This window comes from Vicia villosa, linkage group LG1, assembly GCF_029867415.1.
Source record: "Vicia villosa cultivar HV-30 ecotype Madison, WI linkage group LG1, Vvil1.0, whole genome shotgun sequence".
NCBI classification, from domain to species: domain Eukaryota; kingdom Viridiplantae; phylum Streptophyta; class Magnoliopsida; order Fabales; family Fabaceae; genus Vicia; species Vicia villosa.
This window is the reverse complement of record NC_081180.1, coordinates 110,547,894-110,557,628: the sequence shown is the minus strand read 5'-3', so window position 1 is coordinate 110,557,628 and position 9,735 is coordinate 110,547,894. Positions and strand designations below refer to the sequence as shown.

The 9,735-nt window shown below is 40.3% G+C and overlaps 1 long non-coding RNA gene across 6 annotated transcripts; it reads left to right on the top strand.

Annotated features, from left to right (window-relative positions):
- The first annotated feature begins 706 nt into the window (after nucleotides 1-706).
- LOC131643831 (uncharacterized) lies at nucleotides 707-6,332 on the top strand. 6 transcript variants are annotated; one of them, XR_009296313.1, is made up of 8 exons: nucleotides 707-751; nucleotides 853-1,100; nucleotides 1,187-1,397; nucleotides 1,499-2,017; nucleotides 2,464-2,559; nucleotides 2,661-4,660; nucleotides 4,785-5,489; nucleotides 5,578-6,332. It is a non-coding gene; the product is annotated as an uncharacterized LOC131643831 (long non-coding RNA). The 6 variants fall into 6 exon arrangements; XR_009296309.1 differs by having other exon boundaries at nucleotides 2,464-2,563; XR_009296310.1 differs by having other exon boundaries at nucleotides 2,464-2,567.
- The last annotated feature ends 3,403 nt before the right edge of the window (nucleotides 6,333-9,735 follow it).

Sequence of the window (9,735 nt, the reverse complement as noted above, 5' to 3'; positions counted from 1 at the left end):
AAGTATTATTATTTTATGGTTTTTTATAAAAAGAATTTAAATGAGTTCAAAAGATTAATGTCAAAATTAACCCAAAATCTACTTATTTTTATGAGTTTTTCATGTCTAAAATTAATCCTAAAAGTGGCCTAAAAATCTAACAAGTATTATTGATTTTACTGTTTTTATTTATCAAAAAGTGGTGGCAAAAACTAAGAAAAGAGTAAAATCTAATATGAAAGTGGTATGGGCCAGGAGGTGTAATTTGATTTTGGGTGGTGCAATAGCAAATGGGGCGCAGGCTGAATACCATGAGGCCCAGGAGGTTTTTTTTGTAAGGCAGATTTCTTTTATGGCAAAAAAATGAGCGCGTGGTGGGCTTATTGGGGTGTGAGAAGTAGCATATTAGGCCCAAGGTTTGGTTTTGATCCATTTATTCACATTTCAGATTTTTGTTATGACTTTTAATAAACATAAAACAAATAAAACAAATTAATAAAAATAAAAGAAGAAGAGAATTTGGGGATTAGGGTTACTTGAGGGCGATTGGACTTTGCTCGTGACTCCTTCTTCCTCTTTCTTACGACGACGCGGCGGAAATTTTCTGATTTCAACTCCGATCAACTCTCTCAGTCGCCGTGAACCAACGGAAGAAAGCAAGAATCGCCCCGCTTCCCTGATTCAGGAACTCAGCGTCAATCGCACTCTCTCAGTCTCCTTCAAACGCGAGTCGAAGCAAGAAAATCCAAACAATGAGCTTCCGATTCTTTAGGTACAAGCATCTTGCATATTACACTTCTTTTCTTCTTCTCTTTCGTTGCTTTGAAACAATTCTGAGCTATGGTGTTGTTGTTGATAATTGCTTGTTAGCAGATTCTTGAGAATTGGAATCATGTCGCGTTGATGATGGTGTGAGGGTTGAAGGCTGGTGGATGAATGAAGATGCTTTGTGGTGAAGATTCAAGGTTGTTGAGTGGTGGTTGATGATGATGGTCAAGATATGCGCAAATGATGAATGGAGGTTATAAGAAAAATGGTGGAGAATCGAGAGTGCTGAAGTGTGTGAAGTTTGGGATGACGATGAATCGAGAGAAGTCGGGGAGCTTCAGAATTCTATCACGGTGAGTCTCTTTATTGCTTTTTTCTGTTACACAATTCTTCTTCTCTTCCTATGTTCCTTTTCACGGAGATGATGATGAAATTGAAGTGCGGAGGGGTGAAGGTTGCTGGTGATGGTGAAGTGTGAAGAATGAAGGAGATGAGAAGAAGATGAGAGTAAGATGATGAAGAATGGTGGGTGTTTGAACTTTTAACTATGCACTTCTTCTTTCAATGTTTGCAAGCGAAACGATGAGGAAGCTTGTGCTTGTGCCTTTTCTAGATGTGTGAAGCTGCCTTTTTATATGAGCAATGATTGGGTAATGATGATAAATCCTTGAATGTGGGACCTAAATGACAACTTGCAATGAATTTTTTTAATTTCTTGAATGTGGGACTAACATTAGCTTTGGCTCTGCAGGTTTCTTGGTGGTACAAACAAATATGGCAGTGCTGTAGATAACCTGGAGCTGTGACTGAAATACAATGTGGATGGAGGACCGAAACTTATTGGCCATGATCATGAGGTATGGAATACACACGGGACCGGCTTTCTTTGTGAAGTTGAGTTCTGTTAGGAGAATGAATTAGTTATAGGTTTGCAATTCTGTTATTCTCTATTATTGAAGTTGAAGTTAAGCCGGAACTGTTAGTAAAACAGTTAGTAATAGCTGAGGTTCTATTAGCAAGTTAATTGAATGATTAGGAGAATTAGTTATATTCGGTTAGGTTGGCACGAAAGGTGGTTAATTTTGGAACTTGTTTTGTAATTGTTTTTGGTGGTTAGAGACCTAATATATTGACTGGCAGCTTGGTATGATATGTGCAGGTGTGGTTTAATTTGTGTATGATGCTGAAAGTGGCATAACGTGTTGTTTGGATATGATTTACCAATGTGTAGGAATGCTGCAGGTTTACAGGGACTGAAATGGTTTTATCTGTGAGTTTCTTTTCCGATTTGCCATGTATATGCTGGGTTTTATTGAATGAGGGTTTGGCTGCATGTGGTATGTGGCTGAACCGTGTTTGGTTAACTGTTAGTAAAGAAGGATTGTTATATAAAATCAGTTAGATGGAGTTTGTTAGTCTGTTGGTAACTGTGGGTTATATGGAAAGTGAATGTGATGTGGAATTAAGGGCTGCAGTGTGTGTATGCATTGAATGGTTCGAAGCAGCGGGCTACTAGATATAGGATGGTTATGGTCTTTGACAGGGCTGCTGTAGGTATTTTTTGTTAATAGGGCTGGACTGAATATGAATGCGACTTGTGTTTGTTTTTATATTTTCTGCTAATGTGAACTGTATGTGTGTTAATACATGATGTAAACTGGATGGGTGGTGTTTGTTATTGGAAATTCTGTCTGACAGTTTCTTTGATTTTTGTAGGTTCGGTTTTGGTGATTTTCTGAATAGTTATGGATGCGATGCCGTTAGTTCCCGTTGGTTATGAAGTGCTGCATGAATTGAAGTGTTTGGAAGTTTGTCAGTAGGTTATGTTTTGATTTGAATGGTATGGTAATGTATTGTGGAATTGTTTATGGTTTGAATTTGGTTTTCTCTGTGGGTTTGATATATATGTGCAGGGTCATATAGTGCAAGGAATTAGCTAGGAGATCATGGAGAGGCTATAAGCTTGATTCAAAGAATTTAGCATGAGGGAACATTGGCAAGTGATGAAATTGAAGTGGAATGGTAGAATAGAACTGTCAGTAGCTGGATTAGTTTAAGATTAGTGCATTTGTGCGACTTGAATTGTCATGTATGTATTGATTTTTATGGTGGAACTTGGATATTGTAAGGAATTGGATTGGATATGAAAATGTAACACTGTAACTAGGAATTAATTGAATTATGGACATGGTTCATGAAATTGTAATGAAACGGTTTGGCAATGAAATGGTTCTTCTTTTTGTAACTATTTGACATGATGTGATGAAGTGATAAGATTTCTTTAAATTGCCTTTGAATATGTTCTTCCCTCCATTCTTCTTTCTCTTTGAATTCAAGAATGCATTCCCTCCTTTTTGCTCGAAATTCAAGAATTCTCTTTTGATCTCCAACACCTTGAATAGATACCAACAAGTATGATATGATGGAACCGAACTGTTCAAAATGAACTTGAGACAAAAAGGTCAACATGTCATAGTTGACTTTGACCTAAGGCCGAAGTTCTTAGCAAATTGCTTCCAAAAGGCTTGCATTAAGATGAAACTTGGAACTTTCTTTTGCTCCTCAAATGTAAACACAAATCCTCTAACCACAATCTGCCCTTGACTAAATCCACTTGAGATCTCCATACTTCTATTCAAATCCTTGAATTCAGAGCGAATGACTCATACCATAAGTGATAACCTGACCACTTTAATGAATATAATCCACATGCTGAGTAAAAGTCTCCGACGATCATAAGGCCCATGCCTCAAGACTTATATGATAATCCCAAGCATATAGAGTACCTCAATCCATGATCAGTGAAAACCTCTGTTACACAAGCTTGCATAGTGTAGAAACCCTGTACATTGTGAAACCCTAGATCCCATGCTTTAGATGTTTATTTGATGAATGAGTGCAAGGTGTTAGATGCCCTAATGTAAGGTATGTACATGAATGCAAAGTCTAAGCCAGTTAGAAATAAAGGGGTAGGACAAATTTGGGGTATGACACTTCCGTAAACACCATTTCGGAAGTTCATTTCCGAAATACTGCGCGTTTTGCAGATTAAGCAAAACAGCCCCCTCCCCCTAATCATTTACCCTAATCTTCTTCCAAACTCACACCCCAAGAGATTTTTGTGCAAACCAGTTCCAAGCTACCTCAAAGGCTCCAACTACTTGCTCGATTACATTCAAAAGTCCTCAAATCCATTCAATCGGTAAGCATTTTGATTTTAAGATCTATGATTAAAATGTATATTAGGGTGTTTACAAATAGCAAAAAATGTATTAGGTTAGGTTTATACTGATATTTAGGATGTTTAGAATGTGTAGACATAGGTTTGATGTTTGGTTTTGGGGTCTGCCATGGGAGTTGCAGAAAACTCCATCGCAGGGGTGTTTCGGAAGTTCATTTCCGAAAACACCTCCATCCCAGTTTTCGGAAATGAACTTCCGAACTGTATCAAAATTTCAATTATTTTTGTTTCTTCTTTTGTCTCGCATATTAATCGATTTCAATTGTTTACAGGAACATGTCAGACAACCAACCAGCACGCATCAGACAGGGGAGAGAGTCTCAGACTGCGTCGGCTAGACGCGAGCGGGCGGCGGCGCAGCTGGCGTCGACCCAGGGACGGGGGCAGGGCCGGGGACGCCGTGTGCGAGTTCCCGTGGACGTGGGAGAGGGTACATCTGCTTCAGGATCTATGAGTCGGCTGGCTCGGGTATCTTCTTCCCGCCAGCGAGAGGAGGAGGAGGAGGAGGAGGAGGTGCCAGTGCCATAGCACGAGTCGGAGGGTGTACCGGATGTTGACCCTCCAGCCGGGGAGGAGGATGAGCAGGAGGATGGCTATCTGGGAGGGCCCTTTGACACTTCCATGCTGATTCACTACCACGATCACGTCGCTCGGCGGATCTGGGAGGGAGAGGTATTTTTTTAATTTAACCGTTTATTTGTCACCATTTTTTATAATCTAACCGTTTATTTGTCGCTTATTTAATATATGTCCGCTTATTTAATATATGTCGCTTTTTTGTTTTTTTTTGTAACAGGAGAGAGAGCCGCTGAAAATGGTCAACCACGCCCGCAAGATTTTCGGTCTGTTTAAACCAGCAGCTGAGTGGTTTAACGACCATGTGCGAGGTTCAGGGCTCAACGGGCTCTGCATGACGGGGTACACCACGATCAGCACCGGCATGCAGGGGGCATTTGTGGAGCGCTGGCACAAGGAGACGTCCTCTTTCCACTTGCCGGTTGGGGAGATGACGATCACCTTGCACGACGTGCAGTGTCTTCTCCACCTGCCGATTAGGGGGCCGCTGTTGACCCACTCCAAGATCCAGAGGGTGGAGGCCATTGAGTGGATGATGCTCTACTTGGGCATGGAGCACGAGGTTGCTCACTATGAGTGCGTCACGACTTCTGGGCCTCATGTCCGGTTCACCACACTGAGCACTTATTTTGACCACCATCTGGACGCGGCTGCCGATGCTGAGGGTGAGGGTAACCAGCTGTTCACAGAGTATCACCGCGGCTGCGCTCTCCGGTGCTGGTACATGCATGTGGTAGGCGCTGCATGCTTTGTGGACAAGAGTGCCAGGTACGTCGATGTGACCTACCTCCGCTACTTCATGGACCTGGATACCGTTCACCAGTGGAACTAGGGGGCAGCTACTCTGGCATACCTCTACTAGAAGCTGAATGAGGCCTCCAACTGGAGGACGAGGCAGTTGGTCGGATCCTGCACACTGCTTACGGTACGTTTTATTTTAACACATTATCGTATTTATTTATTTATTTATGTTTCGTATTTATTTTTAATACATTATCGTGTTTCTGTTTCAGAGCTGGATCATCTCCTACTTCTCCCGCATCCACGGCTTTCACATCGATCCTGCGTACGTGGACGCCATGCCCAGGGCCGCCAGATACGCTCTCCAGAGGGGGAACGATGCGGTGGGACCATACCGTCTGTACTTGGACCGCACGATGCACGACGACGTCACCTGGAGGCCGTTCGTCGACTACGCTCAGATTGTCCCCTTTGACGGCATTGCTCAATATTCAGGCTGGTTGGCATGCGGGACCGACATCATGGTCCGGTATCTCCCTGAGTGGTGCATGCGTCAGTTCAGATTCGTGCAGCGGATACCCAGGTCACCCTTTGAGGCAGCTCCCGACACAGTGACCCGAGTGCAGCTCACTGCCATATGGGAGGACTGGCAGCATCATGTGGTACCGCAGGAGTACTGTCTCACTCGGGTCACACAGGACTGGCACAGTGAGGAGGGGTACGTCACATGGTTCTACCGGGTGTCCCATCCTCTACTGAGACCCGACGTTCCCGGCGCTCCTAGGCCAGCACATGAGGAGATCCTGGAGAACCAGCAGGCCGAGGATGACCACGCCATTGATCTCCTGCCGATCTGCCAGCGGATAGAGATGCTTGGGCGGGACGCCTTGGATCGGGGTGTCGTTCTTCAGGGCGGTCCAGATGCAGTCGCCGTGATGGAGGCGATCGTCACTGATGCGGGCCGTGCGGCGGGGTACAGGCGGTAGAGGAGGGCTCAGGGTGAGAGGGTTAGGCACACCCAGTAGTGGTCGGGTTTATTTATTTTTTGTTTTCGGATTGTATATTGCGCACACTATTACTATTTGGTTCGGCTTGTATATATTATTTGGATTTTATTTATTGTATTAGTATTTTCTGTTTATCTGTTACTTATTTTATTTGGCGTTTGCGTTTAATTAAAATGCGAGACTGTTTAAGAAAAAACATAAAAAAAAACAGAGTTTCTGCATAATTCGGAAGTTCATTTCCGAATTCACCCCCATGAGGTGTTTTTGGAAGTTCATCTCCGAAGACACCCCCCATGAGGTGTTTTCGGAGATGAACTTCCGAATTATGGAATTTTTTTTTAAAAAAAAAAGCGCTTCAGAAGTTCATTTCCGAAGCAGGGGTATTTTGGGATTTTCGCTGGGGGTGACCCCCATAGGGAGGTGGCTAAAGAAATTTTCATATTTTATGGATTAGAGCATAAGGAGGACTTTTTCCCATTCACACCGAGAGATCAAAAGGCGAAAAAAAGATATTCCAAATCAACTACAATTTAAAGAAACAACTTAAAGGAGCTACTGATAAATTATAAAAATTATAGTTGGAATTTGAAATATCTCCTATAACTCTCCATTTCCATAGAGTAAATCTCCAAGATTACAAATTAAACCATTAAAAAGAATATCGTTCCTATGCTTCCATATGCTCCAAAATATTGCTAACTAGAAAATACCTTCCTTATCCTCCCCGGTCTTCCTTTTCAATTTCCTTCTACTAATTTTGAAGTTCCTCCACGAAGGGCCTTCCTTGTAGACTGGAATACCTACCCACTTCTCAAACTCAACCCAAACCTTCTACAAAGTAGGACAACTGAAGATCAAGTGATCTAAATTTTCATCCTATTAGAAACATAACACATATGTCATTTCATTATTAGCTTGTAGAATCCCTCTTATGCACAATTGATCTGTAGTTGGCAGACGATTTAAAAGCAACCTCCAACCAAAAGTTTTGACTTTAATTGAAGCATGAACTTTACAAAGACTTCTGAAAGCTTTTATCTGATCCTCATCAATATCTTCTTGGTTTCAAAATAGATATGGTTCAAAGACTCCTCACCACACCAAATTGCTGACCAAAAAGGGATGCTTTTACTATCTCCTAACATGCAAATAACATTCCTTGTAAAGCCTACAATATCCCTAGTTGCCCTGTTGCATAATCTGACCAAATCCTACCACCAAATCGACTCTTATCTTCTTCCTTTGCCCAAATTCCCTTTAAGAATTGTCTTTTCAATGTTGCCATACTTGGCTTTAAGCAATTCCGACCAAACAACACCCTTTTCAACCAGAAGCCTCCACTTCTATTTACATAAAAAGGCATTATTGAAATCCTCAATATTCTTAACATTTAAATGCCTTTGGGTTTTAGGTCTGCAGATATGATTCCACCTGGCCCAATGGACCTTCCTGTTCACTTCAGAGCAGCCCCATTAAAAATTGTGTTGAATTTTCGAAATCTCTTTTTGAATCTTCACATGGGTCTTATAGAAAGATTGGAAGGCTATTTAAGTTTGAATTAATCAATCTGACTCTCCCTTCTTGAAATAAAAATCTACCCTTACAACTAGTCAAGTATAGGGTTCCATATATTGATTCTGCTAGGGTTGGATCTTATTGGGATTCCTAGAAACTTGAAAGGCATGTCTTCATTGTTACAAGAGAGGAAAGTTGATGCTACTTGAGTGAAGTGATTGTTCTTGTTGATATCATAGATCTTACATTTGCAAAAATTTACACCAAGGCCAGAAACTAATTCAAATCCTCTCAAAATTCTTCCAACTTCCTTCTCCTAACAATAAAGTGTCATCAGCAAATTGGAGGATCTCAAAAGAGACCTTATCCTTTATACTCAAACATTTTTACTCTCCTACTTATTTAGCTTTATTGACTAATCTAGCTAGATCTTCTACTACCAAGATAAATTGAAAAGGTGATTAAGGATCACCTTGCCTTAAACCTCTACCAACTTCAAAATTCAATGTAGGGCTCCCATTTACCAAAGGAGACATATGACTAGTGAAAACACATGCTTCCATCCATTTCATCCAAATTGGCCCAAACCACATCCTCTTCAACATGTATCTGAGATATTTCTAACTCATTCTATCATATGTTTTTTTTCAAAATTAACTTTGAAAAGCATGCACTCCTTCTTTTTTTCTAGTTGCAAAGTCTATAATATCATTAGAAGCTAGCACCCCATCAAGCAATTGTCTCCCTGGGACAAAAGCTGATTAGCTCAAAGAAATTAAATTACCCGAAACTCATTTAAGCTTAGATGTTAATAGTTTAGCAAGGATTTTGTTAAGACATCCAACTAAACAAATATGCGTAGAATAATTCAAACCTTGATGATTGTTACACTTAGGAATGAATGTTAAAAAGGATGAGGATATGGCCTTGGACAATTTAGCTTTACCATGAAACTCCTTCACAAACTTTATGAATACAAAATTGTATCCATTTAGACATGAAATTTTAGATCTTTCACACCTCTAAAATGCATCCTTTATTTCTGAATTATAAAAAGGTTCTTCCAAGTACATTTTTTCATCTAGAGAAAGGCTTCAGAACTCAATCCCTTATAATTCAGGTTTGATTAAATCTGGCTCTTGGAACTTCTCCATAAAAAACCTCCAAACTTCATCTTTCACATCTCCTATTGAATCCATAACTCCTTTGCCTATATTTAGAGATCCTATAACTTCCTTATGTTTCTTCCTTTCATTGCATTGTGAAAAAATATGCTATTTGAATCTCCATCTCTAGCCCACCTTAGCCTAGATTTTTGAAGCAGAAGACTTTCTTTGAGGTAGAGCTTCTTCCACATAGAGCTAGAGGCCTTGCCACTTCTCTCTACTAAATTAAAGATCTAAACTCGTGGAAATTAGAAAGAAATTCATCAACTACATTCAACTCTTCAACCTCTTTATCTAACTCCAAGTCAATCCAGCCAAACTCTTCATTATTCCACTTTCTAAGACTCCCTTTTAATAACTTAAGCTTTTCTTTCAACACAAAGTCACTTCTCCCTTCAATTTGGTCTTAGACCACTACTTCTCCAAGAATATAATAAATTCTCTTCTTTCAAACCAAAAGTAGTTGACTTTGAAAGGTTTGGAACCCCCAAGGAAATCTATTTAACTTAAGCCAAACAAGGCAATGGTTTGAAATATCACTTTTTCCTACCAACTGCCCCACTACTCCCCACATTTCTATTAGTAAAACTACATACCTTAAACAACATACAACTTTTATCAACAACATATAACATATATCAATCAACACAAAATCATCAACAACAACGTACCTTAAATAACATACAACATGTATCAACAAAAACTAAATCACAAACAACATGCAACTTTTATCAATAATAAC